At 41.0% G+C, this 16,168-nt stretch overlaps 1 pseudogene; it reads left to right on the top strand.

Moving 5' to 3' along the window:
- Positions 1-14,218: 14,218 nt before the first annotated feature.
- LOC107530153 (large ribosomal subunit protein uL6 pseudogene) lies at positions 14,219-14,815 on the top strand (annotated as a pseudogene).
- The last annotated feature ends 1,353 nt before the right edge of the window (positions 14,816-16,168 follow it).

Raw genomic sequence — 16,168 nt, 5'->3', positions numbered from 1 at the left:
TGTTTTTATCTTGTGTTTTTCATGTTAGCCACGTTGCTATGGGTGTAAAGCTGTTCTTGGAAATCAAAGCTTTGGAGATGCATGATCCAGGGCTTTCTTCACTCTATGGCCCACAGTAGCCTGCATTCCAGGCCTGTGGCAGCTGGCTCTGTGCTCTGGGCAAGCTCTGGGCACCTCTGCTTTATGCACGCTTTAAAGGAGGGCACTGGAGACCCAGCTCAGTCACAGTGGCATGGGACATGCATGACAAACCCTGGCTTTGGAAATGAGAAAGAAAGGATGCTTGCAATCTGTGAGCCTTTTAAATAAATCAGAAATGAAACCCTGGGTGTTCTTGAGACACTTTTGCAGTATTTGTTGGTCAGTGCTAGCTATTTTGATCTCCATTCCACACTGTGGGCATATCAATGTTCAAGGCAGAGACTGTGTTATACAAATGATTATTTTCACACTTTTCAATTCAGCAACAAGAATGCTCTTTTCTCCTCTTTTTTTTCTTCAAAAAGGCTATTAAGTGGAGCCACTTGTGACTGATGTAAACGACTGGCATTGTGTTTTGATGTTCTGGGCTGGATGCTCCTGGGCTTCTTGTTTTCTACCTGTTGCACTGTCCCAATCCATTATTTTAATGGCAACAGAAGACACTGGGCACATCCAAGCCAATGACAACCAGTCACAGACTCCAGGAGGAGCTCAAGGTCACTTGAGTTGCCGTTAGAGAATGCAGATGCTGTTTGTATGTCCAAGAAAATGCACAGGGAAAGTGACATCACATGTACATGTGTAAGGTTTTATTGTTCATTATGACTTTTGCTACTATTAAATCTCAGGGACTTTTTACAACAGCTCAGCATTATATTGGTCTCTTGGTTTCAAGTAACAAAACCAACTTAAATTAAAAAGGCAGAATTTATTTTAAGAGCATGGTGTTAGTTAATTAAACAAGGAGGTGTTAAACTGAGGTGGCTCTATAACTTCAGTAGCTAGTTAAGAAAACCAAAATCTAAACTCGAAATGCCTCGGGGTTACTAAATTGAAACCTAAGGACAGCTCATCACAGCCAACTAGGCTTTAAGCTCCAGCCAATCAATCATTTCCTGATTTTCTCCTCCCTTTTCTCTATAAAAGTCTCTTCCCAGCTCCTGTTGATGGAATGCTCCTGACCACTTTTGGTTTGGCACTGCCTGATTCTAATAGAGTTTTCCTCAAATAAGCCCTTAAAATTTTAATATGCCTCAGTTTCTCTTTCAAAAACATGTAGGTATGTTTCATAGAACTTAAGGGCAGGAATGGGGCTGGGATTTAAAAACAATCATTGCAGGAACTGGGAATTTGGCCAAAACCCAGGGATATTTGGTCCATCTCTTGGTCTCAGTTTCTCACTGTTTGTTCTTTATTTTTTTCTCTTGGCAGAGTGGTTCTCTCTGCTGCTGTGTCTACAGGGCAAGCGGAGTCAGAGACCACCGAGTCCTACCAAGCACTGGTCCAGCCTCAAAGCATGTCTCTGTTTCTGTCACTTTTTTGTCCCCTCAATTCCAAATTGGGACCCTGGCCCAACCTGGATCAATCACCTACCACGATCCAATCAACTGAGGCCTGGGGCGGGGGGAGTATAGCCCAGTGTGAGCGTGTGTGTTTATCTGCATGAGTGCGGGAACAGGCCAGGCTGACAATGATGACTGTGGACTGGCGAGGACCGTTGATGACACCCACACCACATGCCCTCATCTCTGCCTCTGCCCCTTTTTAGTGTGGCATGGTCATTGACTCCATCTAGGAGTTTTCCTAATAAGGCAGAAGGTCATGGAAAGCATGGCCATGATAGTGAGGTCTGGGTGATTCCTATTCTTTTAAAAAACTAAGGGAGCTCTAAATACATTACATGTTTTGCAAATGAGTCACTTGGGGGAATAGCAGTGTAACCACAATATGGTGCCCAGACCTGACAAGCTAGTGGGGAGCAGAAAAGGGTTGTGATGGCTCAGGCCGAGTCTAAGATGCTTCTGAGAGCTATGCCAGCACATTTCCCCTTCATGAAAGAAGGACTTGGTCAGAGAGTGCTCTGGAATTATAACCGTCATGTACTGAGTGGTCCATACAAAAATAATTCTTGTTACAACAATGATCAACATTTTGAAGGTAGGGTCACAGATTTTATTTGTGACTCCCTGCAATGTCCTGAATTTTAGTTTCTGCTTTTTTTGATAGCTTCATGCTCTCTTCTCCCCTTTTTCAGGACCCCAATTTGTTGCCATGAACTCACATACTTAGGGCTTTTGCTCCATATTTCCCTGCAGTTCTCAAAAGCTGCAAACATTTTTTTTTTTTTTTTAAGCTGTGAAATTAAAAGCTGAGGAAGAAAAAAGCTGCAACTGTGAAGTTTTAATGATTACTATTATGACATGAATTATCAGGGAGTAATCAAAACTAATATCTGTCTAACGCAAGGAACAAGATCAAAGAAGATGGTGCCAGGATTCAGCAGGGAGCTTGGAGTTATTCTCTCATCTCCATCATTATAAATCTTGAGTGACGTCACGAAAGATGCTTCGGCCGCCGAAAGAGGGCTGATGGTGTAATATGCTTTCAGTGTAAAGTTCATGCCTGGCTTTCTTTAGACAATTTGTGACTACAGTTGACCCTTGAACACCATGGGGGTTAGGAATCAAGACTCTGCATATCACTTAAAAAAGTCTTTTATTTATTGATTTAGAGGGAGAGGAAGAGAGAGGAAGGGAGAGAGGGTGAGAAAGAGAGAAAGAAACATCAATGTGTTGTTCCACTTATTTGTGCATTCACTGGTTGATTCTTGTATGTGCCCTGACTGAGAACTGAGCCGCAACCATGGATATTGGGGCGATGCTCTAAGCAACTGAGCTACCCGGCCAGGGGTACGCACATAACTTTTGACTCTACAGTCCGTCCTTCGCATCCCCAGAGTCAACTAACTGCTGATGAAAAACAGTATGTTTGATCTGAGGTTGGGAATCTGAGGTTGGGAATGTGAAAATACTGTTTTCCATTTGTGGTTGGTTGAATCTGCAGCTGTGAAACCCCTGGTCCAAAGAGCTGACTGTATTTATTGAAAAAAACAAACAAGAAAGCAACATATAAGTGGACAGGTGCAGTTCAAACCTGAGGTTCTCAAGGGTCAAGTACACATAATTATGTGTTGGCTTACTTTTTCCCCCTTCAGTCTCCTCTATTCTGACTCTGTGGGTATCTCTGAGGGAAGCTGGTACACGACACTCTCTTCTCCATCTGCGTTTCCTATTGGTTGGAAAATAAGATGAAAAGAGCCAAGAAGAGGAAATGGAGTATCACCCTGTCACTGAGGGTGCCAGGGTGTAGGACTGGAAGGTGCAGGCTACTGTCCGAGCTCAGGTGGGTGCGCATCTTCCTCTTCCCGGTTTAGCCCTTGGGAACCCCCCTTGGGAGCAAGTCTTCACAGCATCCACACTTGACCAGATGGCTGGTCCGGGTGACCAAGAGAGAGCAGACCCTACTGTTCTCCACCTGTACGGAATCTTCGAAAATTTAGCTTCACACAGTGGAAAATTTGAACCAAACCAACCAGGTAAGTCATTCCACCTATGTGAGGAGGGGCAGGAGGCCAGGGGTGTTTGGGGTTAGGGTTTCCTCGTGGAAATCAGAAGCATGAAAGCCTCTTTCTCCCACAGCCCATGGGCCCCACAAGTACAGGAGCCCTGCCTTTGAATCCCCAAATTACGTGCAGCGCAGATCACGGTGCCTGGCAATGACTGCTTCATAAATGGTACGGAAAGGATGAACAGAGAAACTTGCAAATGCCAGTGCTTGAAAAATAGCAGGTGCCCATAAATACTCATTGAATAAACAAATGCTTAAATTCTTTAGGCAACAAACTGATCCTGAAGAGAATTATAAATAATTATAATAATAATTTTATTTTGATCATATTCTACATCCTTTGACAATTCTTAAGAATGGCAAATAGCAGAGCCGTGCATCCTGGACCAGGAACATGGATTTTGGTCTCCAGATTCTGATTTTTGTGACTGTGGGTCCTGCTGTCTATGTGGGGCGGTCATGAGGATGACCCACCAGCCTTGGAAGCATCCCTCGCTGCTGAAATGGTGCAGTTTTCTGAATCAGTCCCATTTAAGGACTGGGTGGGCTCACTGTACTTTTTTTTCTTCCAGTTCCTAAGTTTTAACTAACCAACCACTTGCTTTCCAAAGGTTGATGCCATAGCTGCTGACATTTATGGATAATTAGCTTTGGACCCAAGTATCCAAAGTGGATTCTAATGTGTCATGACTAGGAGGGGAAGTTGATACAATTAATTGGCACTAATATGGTGAACTGAAGGTGTGATTAAAGACATTTCAGTTTTCAGTGCAGCTTATTGCAAATGAGATGCCTCTTTTTTTGTGCTTTTCCAGTCTGTTCTTTCATTTCTAAAAGCCATATCTAGGTTATTTCTTGAAAATGTAAATTCTGTTAGGGCATACCATTTTACTTCCTCTGCCCCTGTACGGAAATTTCTAATGGTTAAATAAGATAATACATTTAATAGCGATTATGCTTTAGGGCAGGCCACATATAAAACCACCTTTTGAAATAGTTCTAATTAGTTTTTAGTTTTTTAACGCAAAACTAGAGTTTGATACAGGTACTGTGTTAGGTGGGTGGTGCCAACTGCTCTCCTGGCCACAAAATGAGGCAGCCAGTTACTTCTGAAATGGAGGCATTTCTGTTGCCCAAGACAATCACTCCAAAACTCAGGGAGATGTTAAATTAACTCATTTATAGAAGAACAAATAGAAAGCACTGAAATGCAGCATGGGTTCGGTTCAAGTAGGGTAGTTAATCAGTGTTTCAATTCCCACTTCACAGAGGTGAAGCCGAAGGTTTGGTTAATACAGGGAGCCATTCCCTTGGAGCCTTCGGGTGTTACATAGAATGTGCTGGTGTTTTCAGCATGGGCCACGGGAGGGAGAAGGCACAATTTCTTATTCAGGCTTTTTGCAAAGCTAATAGGAGTTGGGAATGGAAGAAAAGCCTGTCTGTTTCTTGTGTTTTTTCCTGTATGAGTTTGCGATGGCTGCTATAACAAGGCACCACAGATCAGGTGGCTTAAACAACAGCAATTTATATATTCACAGTTCTGAAGGCTAAAAGTCTGAGATCAAGATGTCCTAAGGGGTGTTTCTTGGCTTGTAGAAGGCTGCCATCTACCTGTGTCTTCACATGGTTCTCCCTCTGTGCATATCTGTGTTCAAATTTCCTTTTCTTAAAAGGACACTTGTCATATTGGATTAGGGCCCACCCTCAATACCTCATTTTAACTTAAAAATCTCTTTAAATACCCTATGTCTAAATATATTGAGGTACTGGTGGTTAGAGCCTCAATATATGAATTTTAGGGGGATACGATTCAACCCCTAACAGTTCCTTAGACTAGGAAGGACTCCTTGAGGGAATGAACTGTGTTTTATGCAATTTGATACCTCCAGAGCCTAACACAGAACCAGTCCCAAGTCAATGCTCAACCCTTCTGTTGAATGAATGTGCTTTGATTCTTAAGGAGAAAACAAAAAAACAAAAACAAGTCTAATGTCTGCTTCTGTGCTTGCTGTACATAGCCCCTGGTCCCAAACTGAAATCCAGATGACATGTTGAAATGTACCTAAGGCAAGGGGAGGGTAAACAGGAAGAAGAGGCGGATGTGCCAGATGGAAAAGGGATGCTGGTGCATAGCAGTAATAATGGCATATGGCCTTTTGTCCACTCAGTATAATACTCTGAACTGTGTGATAGTTGCAAAGTGGAAATATGCCCATGGATATGAGTCTTAATCAAGTCTTGTTTCTATCAGTTGATAGAAAACAAGGAGAGAAGACATGTTCCCTGGGAGGTGCTGTCATTCTCATTGTGTCCGAACAGCCCCAGGCCTGTGGAGTCACTCAAGGCCTCAGCGCGTCTCTCCTGCATTCTTCTGACCACTCTCTTGGTGGTTGTTTCAATCCAGCCCGCTCTGCTGGGTTTCTGGCCCAACATGTGGTTATCCTGTTCTTAGAAAAGCAAACTGCTTACAAATCTGAATTTATTTCCCCCCAAATAGATAGGAAAGAGGTACAATATGTTTGATATAGCTTATGAAAATACATTGATAACTACAAGAAGTGAATCTTTTATTCATTTTAATTATGTCATTCATTTATTTATGTATGCATTGGACATATGGAGAGCCTAGTTACCTGCCAAATATGGTTAGGCGCTATATGTCCAGAAGAGTTTTCCTTTTTATAACGTTCGACCCACTCTTCCCTTTACTTGGTTTCCTTTCTGTCTAGAAGCAGGTGTTTGTAAACTCTCAGCCAATACTTAAACTTTTCTGTGAATGAGATTCCCCTGAGACCTTATTAAAAATGCAGATATTCTGCAGATTCCTGAGATGATGATTTAATAGGTCTGGTGAATTTTGAACAGATACTCCAGAAGATTCCCATACAACTGGTCCATGGTTTGGAAGTATAGATTGAGAGTGCCGTCCTGACATTAGCACATTGCACTCCACACTGAAGTTGGTAGTCCAAGGAAAGAAGTGCGTTTGGGGTGGGACCTGTGGGGCTGTGCTCATGAGGATGGAGTATGTGTCTGTGAGCTGGAGAGAGGAGAGGGATGGGGAAAATGAAAGGGTCTCCCTCAGCCTGGATTTGCCTTCCCTGGGTCCGTTTCCTCTGAGAAGTCTCTAATTCCGATGGCAGGGCTGCACATTCCTTTTCTGGCTTTACTTTTACTCCATGCAGCTCACCAGAGTTCCAAATTAAATGGTCACAATGGAATTTGATTTCCAGCTTCTGAAAATAGAATCAAGTTGCATGGCCCTTTGACTTGGTCCTTGGAGCAGCTTATCGGTTTTTACTAACTTGTCGGTGATAAGATTTGAGCTGTACCTGGAATTCCCACAAAGAGTTTTCTTTGCTGCTCTGAGAAGCAATCATTTTCACACCCATTCTTTCCAGCTTAATTTAAAATGTTTGTTGTGCAGGGAAATGGCCATTGCTTAGTATACTGGAAGGTCTTTTGTTGCAATCTGAGGCTTCTGTGTTTACAGAATGAATATTCTAGCTCAGACAGAATGTTATTTTGGCCCCCTTCCTATGTTGAAAACTAAATGGGAAATAAGTCTATGATAACTAATAGGGAACTGCACCACCTATGGCAACTCATTTCAGCATATAAATTTGTTTTCTTTTATCTTCGACATAAAAATCCTTTGTAAGTCTCCCTTGGTAGTACCCAAAATTGCATGTCTGGTCTTTTATACGCCAATCACTCCTGAAAATATCCCTGCAATTTCAATGCTATCTGGAGCAGTTACTGTCCACATTCCATGTAAAGGTCTGATGGAGGAAGAGGAATGAGTATTACGGCAATTATTACTATGAACTTTTATTTTAAGGAGCAAAGCCCAAGATTTCTATGGAGACACAAGTATATCAGACTATATTTTTTATGGTCACATCTAAACCGGGCAATAATAGCATGTCAATAAACTTCAATTACACTCAAGAAAATACTAAAACTGAACCTCTAGTGATGCTCAATAAAGTCTACAGGTGCATTAGAATTATATAGAGCAGTGACATCCATCTGGTATTTTTCGGCGACTTCTAGTCAATTACTACATTTCATCATGTGTAATCCTCTTTTATCTCCAGTTCCTGCTGGTGCTGTAATTCTCACTCTGCTACATCTGTGGCTTTACTGTGAATTTTTATCGCCTATGAGACAGTGTATCCCTTCCCGCCCCCTGGATGTTGTTGAACTGTATCTGCTGAAGATTTAATTGCAAGGTGGTATAAAATATGGATTTAGAGACACATAGGAAATATGTAAAGTGATTGGCAACATATTAAGAAATAGGAGTGCTCTGAAATAAAAGATTGCATTTCAGGCAAAGTATGGATTCCATCAGAGCATTCGACCTGGTGTTTGCAGTTTTCAGAGTGTAAAAAGTAAACAAAAAACCCCCCCAAGACAAAGATGCAAAATGAATCCTGTCCAATGGGGATATTTTGGAAAGGAGATTTTGTATGTTTTATATATGTGTGTAAAATGTTTTGTGTGTATATGAAAATGTACATATGTACAAATGTTAAGTAGGCATGTTTATTTGTATAAATATTATGAAACATGTATTTTATATTTTGGAAAGGTGCCTATTTTTTTAAAATAGATTTTATTTTCTAGAACAGTTTTAGGTTCACCGAAAAGTGGGGGGATAAACAGAGAGTTCCCACGTGCCAGCTGTCCTCACACCCGCAGCCTTCCCACTATCAGCATCCCCCACCAGACTGGTATGTTTGTTATAATCGAAGAACTTACTGACACCCTGTTATCACTCGAAGTCCATAGTTTATATTGGAACTCCTAATGTTGTATATTCTATATGTTTTTACTAACGTATAAGAAGGTGTATCTACCATTGTAGTATCTTCTACAGTATTGACGGTGCCCTAAAAGTCCTCTGTGCTCTCTCTATTCATGATTCACGCCCCGCTTGAAGTCTGATTTTCCTCTTCCTGTGATCCTTGCTCTATCTTCATGCATATTTATTCTTTCTTCATTTTCTCTCCTCTTTCCCTCCCATTTCCCTCCATCCTTCCCCCTTTGCTCCCTTCTTTCCAAAAACTATTTACTTATTATTTTAATATATTTTCATTGATTTTAGAGACAGGGAAGGGAAGAGAGAGAGAGAATCATCGATTGGTTGTTTCCCATACACACCCTGACCAGGGGCCAACCAGGGATTGAACCTGCAGCCTGGGTATGTGCCCTGACCCAGAGCTGAGCTGGTGACCTCTTTGTGCACGGCATGACACTCAACCAACTGAGTCACACCAGCTAGGGCTCCAAAACTATTTATTGTGCATCAGCTATTTGCAAGATATTGGGAATGCAGTGGAAAGGAATACAGACATGAAATCTGTCTTTATGGAGCTTAGAGTACGGTCAGGAAAATAGATTTTAAAATGTTAGCCAAATAAAAACAGTGCCATAATTGCTGGGAATAATAAGGAAGATGCTAGGAGAAGTAACAAAGAGAGGACCCAATTTAGGGATTAGGAACAGTTTTGAGGAAGTCACATCGAAGCTGAGACCTGAAGGAGAATTAGAGTTCACAGGAGTGTAGTGTTCCGAGCCAAGGGATTACGTTCCCTTTGACACTGGGAAGCTCCTCAAGCTTTCTTTTGTCTGTTTGCTTTTAAATAAACTTTTCATTTTAGAATGGCTTTAGGTCAACAGATAATACAGAGATAGATTTGCAAAGATAGTACAGAGATAATGTTATTATCTTACATAACTATAGTACATTTGTCACAAATGAAGATTCAACATTGGCACACATTATTAATAACACTCCAGATGTTATTCAGATTTTCCCTGCCTTCCTTAATTCTTGTGCTCTGTTCTGGGTTCCAGTCCAGGATATTCCATCACATTTAGTTATCATGTCTCCCAGCCCTCCTCTGATCTGTGATAGTTTCTGACTTTCCTTGTTTCTCAGGACCTTGGCAGTTTTGAGGAGTCCTAGACAGGTGTTAAGTAGAATGTCCCTCATGTTGTCTTTGTCTGATGTTTTTCTAGGGGTTAGACAAGGGTTATGGGTTTTTGGGAGGAAGACAACAGAGGTGAAGTGCATTCTCATCACGTTATATCAAGGGGACATGCTCTCAACATGACTCATCACTGATGACACCAACCTCCATCACCTGGATCAGGCAGCATTTGCCAGGTTTTTCACTGCACCTTTCTCTCTTCCACCTTCCATTCTTTACTTGTTGGGAACATATCACTAAGAGATTCTCAAACTATTCTCTTAGAGTATGGTTTCCTTACCAAGCTCTAATCTCTACGAAGACAAATGCCATGTCTATAGTCCCTCAACTCCTTGGGGGTGGTATCTACATAAATTATTTGGAATTCTTCTGTGTAGGAGATTTGTCTCTTTTTCCCTGGTTATTTAGGCAATCATATCAGTATAGAATCATTAACATTTATTTTATATATTGTGTTATAAGCCAATACTACATTATTTATTTTATTGCTCAAATTGTTCCAGCTTTGGCCATTGGGAGTCTTTTCAGGTTGGCTCCTGTGTCCCTTTTAGGTGCTCCCATGGTATTTTTTTAAAAGCATTTCCTGATTTTTTGGCTCATCCTATATAATCACTGTTCCAGCCCTAGAATCAGCCATTTTTCCAAGGAGCCCTGGTTTCTTTTGTTGAATATAGCACCAGGTGTGCTCATTGCTACTGAATTGACACTGCTTTTTGGCTCTCTCAGCTAAGACAGCAAGAAAATATATGTGTGTATACTAACCTGTATATATACACACATCTATAAATATTTCTAGATGTATCCATCTGTATCTATACTAAGCTAAACAAGAGTTCATGATGTCTCAGACCCTGATCCATTACCATACTGCTCATTCTAGCCTTCCTTTGCTTGTCTGTAACCTCCAACTCCAGCCCCGAGAAACCTGGCTCTCACCATCTGTTGTCCGTTTACTAATTGCTCAGTTCCAGAACACATGTATCATGACTGCAAGATTGTTAACCTGTTCTCCTGTGGGAAGAAGCTTTATCAACTAGAGTACCATAATTTTGTACAGTTCCTTTTGCCTTTAGTCTTATGACCTCCACTCATTTCCAAGGTTATTTAGGTCAGCACCTTTTCCTACCATCCCTTATCGTGAGGTTATTTCAGACATTTGTAATAAGTTAGTCTTTTATCTCCGTTTTATCCTGTGATATCCTGACCTCCTAAATAATTTTTTAAATTTGTGTACACTAAGTTTCACTCTTTGTGCTATAAAGTTTATGGGTTTGACAAATAAATAGCATCATGTATCTTCCATTATAGTACTACACAGATTAGTTATATGACCCTAAAAAGTGCTCTGTGCTTCCACTAATAAAAAACACTCCTCTCTCTTCAAACACCTGGAAACCACTGGTCTGCTTTCTTTTTTTAGAGTTTTTCCTTTTCTATAATGTCATGCATATATAGCCTCTTAGACTAGTTTTCTTTTTTTTTTTTTTGACAAAGCAAAATGCATTTAAGATTCATTCATGTTTTGTGAATTATTGGTTTGTTCCTTCCTGTCACTGAATAGTATTCCATTTTATTCATGTACCACATTTTGTTTATCCATTTGCCTATTGAAGGCCGTTTAGGTTGCTTCTAGTTTTTACCAATTATGAATGAAGCTGCTACAAAAAAAATTGCATATATCTTAGTCAGGCAGGCTGCTATAGCAAAGTTCCACATGGGGTACAGAAATTCATAATCTGGAGGCTGGAAGTTTGAGATCAGGGAACAGCATGATCAGGCTCTACTGAGGGTCCTTTTCTCAGTCATATTGCTAACTGCGCATATATTCTCACACAGCAGAGAGCAGAGAGAGGGAAGCCAGCTCTTTTGTGATTCTTATAAGGGTACTAATCGTGTTCATGAGGATTCCATCTACATGACCTCATCTAACCTTGTCTCCCCAAACCATACCTCCTAATACACATTGGGGGAGGGTTTCAATGTATGAACTTGAAAGGACAAAAAGAAACTCCCCAACTCTCTTCCAAAGAGATGTTACCATTCTGAATTTCCCCCAGGAATGAGTGAGAGTTTCCTGTTGCTCTGCACCCTCGTTAGCATTTGGGGCTCAGTTTTTTTGATATCAAAACAACATTGCATTAGATGTATCAAATAGTATACTTAAAGGTTTTAATATTTTTATAAATGATTATAGCCCCAGTGGTTTGCATAGGGCTTACTATTGTTGGAATTAATCAGTGAATAATTAAATAGAACAAGAAACTGTGATTTTACAATTTATGTCTTAGAGGTTCCACTGTTATTGAAGGGGGTACATTTTGATAGGGGTTACATTTGGAAAGAGATTGTAACCTCAGTGCTTTACAAAGTGAACTAGACTGAGCGTAAAGACAATAGGGAGTTGTAGGGACTGTGGCAATGTGGAAACCCCAAGAGAATCAACAGATTTTCTAAATTTTTAGTTGAGCCATAAAATCAAATTTATAGAAAATCTCCTAATTTGTAAATTTTAGTAATCAACTAAAAATTTTAAACACTTTGTGGGATATATAATATATGCTTGCAGGACTGGTTTGAACAGGGGACTACCAGTTTTTAACTGAATTACTGTACTTTTAATCTCTTCTGATGTGTCATATATGCAATGCATTCTTAAAATTGCTTAAGATTTTAGTCATTTTTTGATTGTTATTTATTACTTGAGATTATTTTGATTTTCTCACTGAGTTTGAGATATGGGGGTTAGAACCGAGGAGGAGAGGAAAATCAATGTTGAGGACTTCAGTATTAGAAAGGAAACAAGGAAATGTGACTTTGTGTCCAGTTTACAAGCTTATGTGAAGAAACAGTATTTAATGGTTAATTTTTAATTGTAAGAACTCCAAGTTAGGAAGTTGCCTGGGTCAGTTTATTTATTAAATAAAATAAATATTTTATTTAACTTGCTGCCATTCAGAACTTGGAGAATCTCTTTCTTTCTCCATAGTGGGACTTTATGGGGGGAAAGAATCAGGGAGGCCACCAAAGTGGGACCAGCCATGTCAATTGCCTATTTTGTTCATTGTCTTCCCGTACTTGTTTTCCCCCTAGTGATGTATAAAATATAAACACATTTTATAATTTATGAGGAGAGAAGAAATTACATGTCATATGCAGCAATCTAGTAAATATTTATGAATTTTCTGCTTCTTAATACGAGGGTGTGAAAATAACTAAACTCCTGATTGCATATTAGCAATTACTGTAAGTCTGGAGAAGACAAGAAAAACACAGTCCTGAATAAAGTCTCTATGTCTGCACAGACATGTTCCTGTTCAGTTGTCTCTCGTTTTGGACATGCTTGACTCCCTTCTGTTTCATTACTGTTCTAATAAAGCCCGAAGCTGTGTTTCAACAGAACCAATACACTCTCTAATCAGAGACGACAAGATACACGGTGAAATGGTTTCTACACTCTGCGTGGAATGGACAACAAGCAAGAAGAATACCCCCTCTCTCATTTTAATTAGAATTAGAGGGCTCCCCAGGCTGATTAGCTCAGTTGGAGAGAGCACCCTGCAGAGGCCACTTTCTGACCCTCCCACAGGCCAGTTAATTTTGCTTAGTTCAGTAGCCACAGTATGGGTCTCCGGCTCTGCAGTTATCCAGAGAACACATACCCTTAATCATTATGAAATGGGGTGTCTGAGAGTGAGGGCATCTGCACTTCTGGCAAAAAGACTTTCAGTGCCAACCCTACGGATGTCTGGGGTCAGTACCATTACGTCAACAGCCAAAGAAGAGAGCACTGTATGGAGAGAACCCCACTTATTATCTGTATGATAATGACCTTCCCTGACCATTCAGAACCTCAACTTTCTTGTTAGGAGTTGGCCATTATGATTTAATAATACTACGTCTGTGAAAACTCTCAAAATGCCAAGAGTTATACAAACCCCAAATAAGACTGGTAACTCTGCTTCCTTTCTGTGGAAAATAACCTATCTCTTGCCAAGGCAATAGCTTTATATGGAAAAATCTGCATTCTCTTTATTTCAAGAAATGATATTTTTATCTCATTCCAGCTTAATGCTATAGCCAAGTGGAGGTGTTCCAAAGCTCTTTTGAACAGAAATCCATACTTATCTACTAATTCTCCTCCCCCCCAGGGTTGTTCAGACCCAAGGCCCCATGGCAACTGTGGTCAGCCCCTGCTCCTGGTCTGGCAGGAGAGGGCCTCATGTGAGTGGACATGTTTGGGCTCTTCCAACTCATTCAGCTCCAATAGAAAAGCTGCTCCTTCCATTTTCTCTCTCTACTGCTTGCCTTGATGAGTGCATCCAAGTTTGTGTCATTAAATACTATCCATATACCAAGAACTCTAGCACTATTGCCTCTGTTAACTTGCAGACCCTTCTCTATGACTGTACACTTTCCCTCCCACATAGGTGTGGAACAGGTATCTCAAATTTAACATGTTCCGGACTTAACTTGTTATTTCCCAAACTGCTCTGTAATAACCAGTTCTTCCTGCTGTTAATGGCAAATCCAGTCATTCAGTCGTTTGAATGAAACATCCTAGTGTTTCTCTTGTTAAAGAAAAAAAATTATTGAGACATTCTCTCTTTGCCACATCTGTTGTGAGGATGAAGACCATTCTCAGCAATCAGACTGTCGACATCCCAGAAAATGTGTACACCACTCTGAAGGGATGCACAGTTATGGTGAAGGGCCCCAGAGGCACCCTGGGGAGGGGCTTCAGTCACATCAATGTGGAACTCAGTCTCCTTGGTGAGAAAAACAAGCAGCTCCGACTGACAAATGGTGAGGAAACAGAAAGGAACTGGCTACCTTTTGCACTATGTGCAGTCGTGTACAGAACGTGATCAAAAGTGTTACACTGGGCCCCTGCTACAAGATGAGGTCTGCACGTGCTCACTTCCCCGTCAACGTTGTTATTCAGGAGAATGGTTCTCTTGTTGAAATAAAATATTTCTTGGGTGGAAAGCAAAAGAGCAGAGTTCAGATGAGGTCAGGCATTGCTTGTTCAGTATCTCAAGCCCAGAAAGATGAGTTAATTCTTGAAGGAAATGACAATGTAACTTATATAAAATTTCGCTGCTTTTTTTTCAGCAAGCACAATAGCTAAAAACAAGGATATTAGAAAATTTTGGGGTGGTATCTATGCATCTGGAAAAGGAATATTTCAGGAGGCTGATGAGTAAGATCTAAGTTGTTCAGCCATAGAAACTGAGATGCCAGACGGTTGGTTCCTCAGGCTTATTTGTGATACCTTAGGCCATAAAAACCACGTATTAAAAAACGAAATAGGTCCAGAGACATGTATGTACATAACAGAATGAGAGATCTCAGAGGGTAGGGGCATGGAGGGGACAGGAAGAGATTAACTAAAGAGTAAGAACAACAACAAAAAACAAAGAGAAAAGAAAAAAATTCAGACATTTGTTAAAGGTGGTAAAGCAGACTTCGTTCAGGGGGACTGCTACGGTGGGGTTGCCATAGGGGAGAGAAGTTGGGCTCAATTCTGAAGACAACAAGGAAAAGTGGGAATTTAGAGACAAACAGCAGGGTGGGAGGCCAGTGGATGGAAAATTCTTAGAAGAAACATCCAGGTTAGGGGATTCGTGCTAGACTAACTTCAACAGGGTTCTTGCTCAAGCTGGGCCAGGGTGATAAGATACGATCTTAGTTTAGACTACTATAGCAACACACCACAGACTGGGTGGCCTGTAAACAACTGAAATTTATTTCTTACAGTTCTGGGGGCTGGAAGTCTGAGATCAGGGTGGCACCATGGTCGGTTTTTGCTGAGAACCCTCTTTGGGGTTGCAGTTGCCAACTTCTTGTATCCTCACATGGTGGAAAGAGGCAACAGAGAGAGGAAGCCAACTCTCTCATGATGCTTATAAAGTCATGAATCCATTCAGGAGGGTTCCACCTTCACATCTTCATTGTATCCCCAAAGGCCCCTGTCTCCTATTGCCATCACATTGGGGATTAGGTGTCAGCAGATGAATACTGGGAGGGACACAAACATTCAGTCCTTAACGGACATCAAGGACAGAGATAAGGAATTTGATCATATTTTTTTGCTAACCTGGCTCAGTAGGTGTCTTGCTGAAACTGGACCAAATGGACCAGGACAGAGCCCAAGGTTGGAGCCTTGAAGGCTTAGAGGAGTCCGACTAGAGTCAGGTCACAGAGAGAATCTCTGTCATCTTCTCTTTTGCTCGTACTACAATCTAGTTTTCCAGCAAACTTTATTTTTGGCTCTGTCCCCCTAATATATCCAGAATTTCACCATTATTCACCTACCCCCATAACTACGCTCATCCAAGCCACCATTATATTTCATCTGATTTTTGCAATAGCCTCCTGCTTCTGTCTACGCTTTTCTTCATTTGAAAAGAACCCCACAGAGCCAGAATGACCCTGCTTAAACCCAAGCCAGAGTGCTTCTCCCCTCTGATCAAAACCCTCCAATGGCTCCCAACTCACTCAGTGCAAAAGCCAAGGTCCTTACTCTGACCCATGCAGCCTTTTGTGACTTGACCCCC

The sequence above is a fragment of the Miniopterus natalensis genome, chromosome 2, assembly GCF_054644295.1.
Source record: "Miniopterus natalensis isolate mMinNat1 chromosome 2, mMinNat1.hap1, whole genome shotgun sequence".
Classification (NCBI taxonomy): domain Eukaryota; kingdom Metazoa; phylum Chordata; class Mammalia; order Chiroptera; family Miniopteridae; genus Miniopterus; species Miniopterus natalensis.
This window is presented reverse-complemented; position numbering and strand designations above follow the sequence as displayed.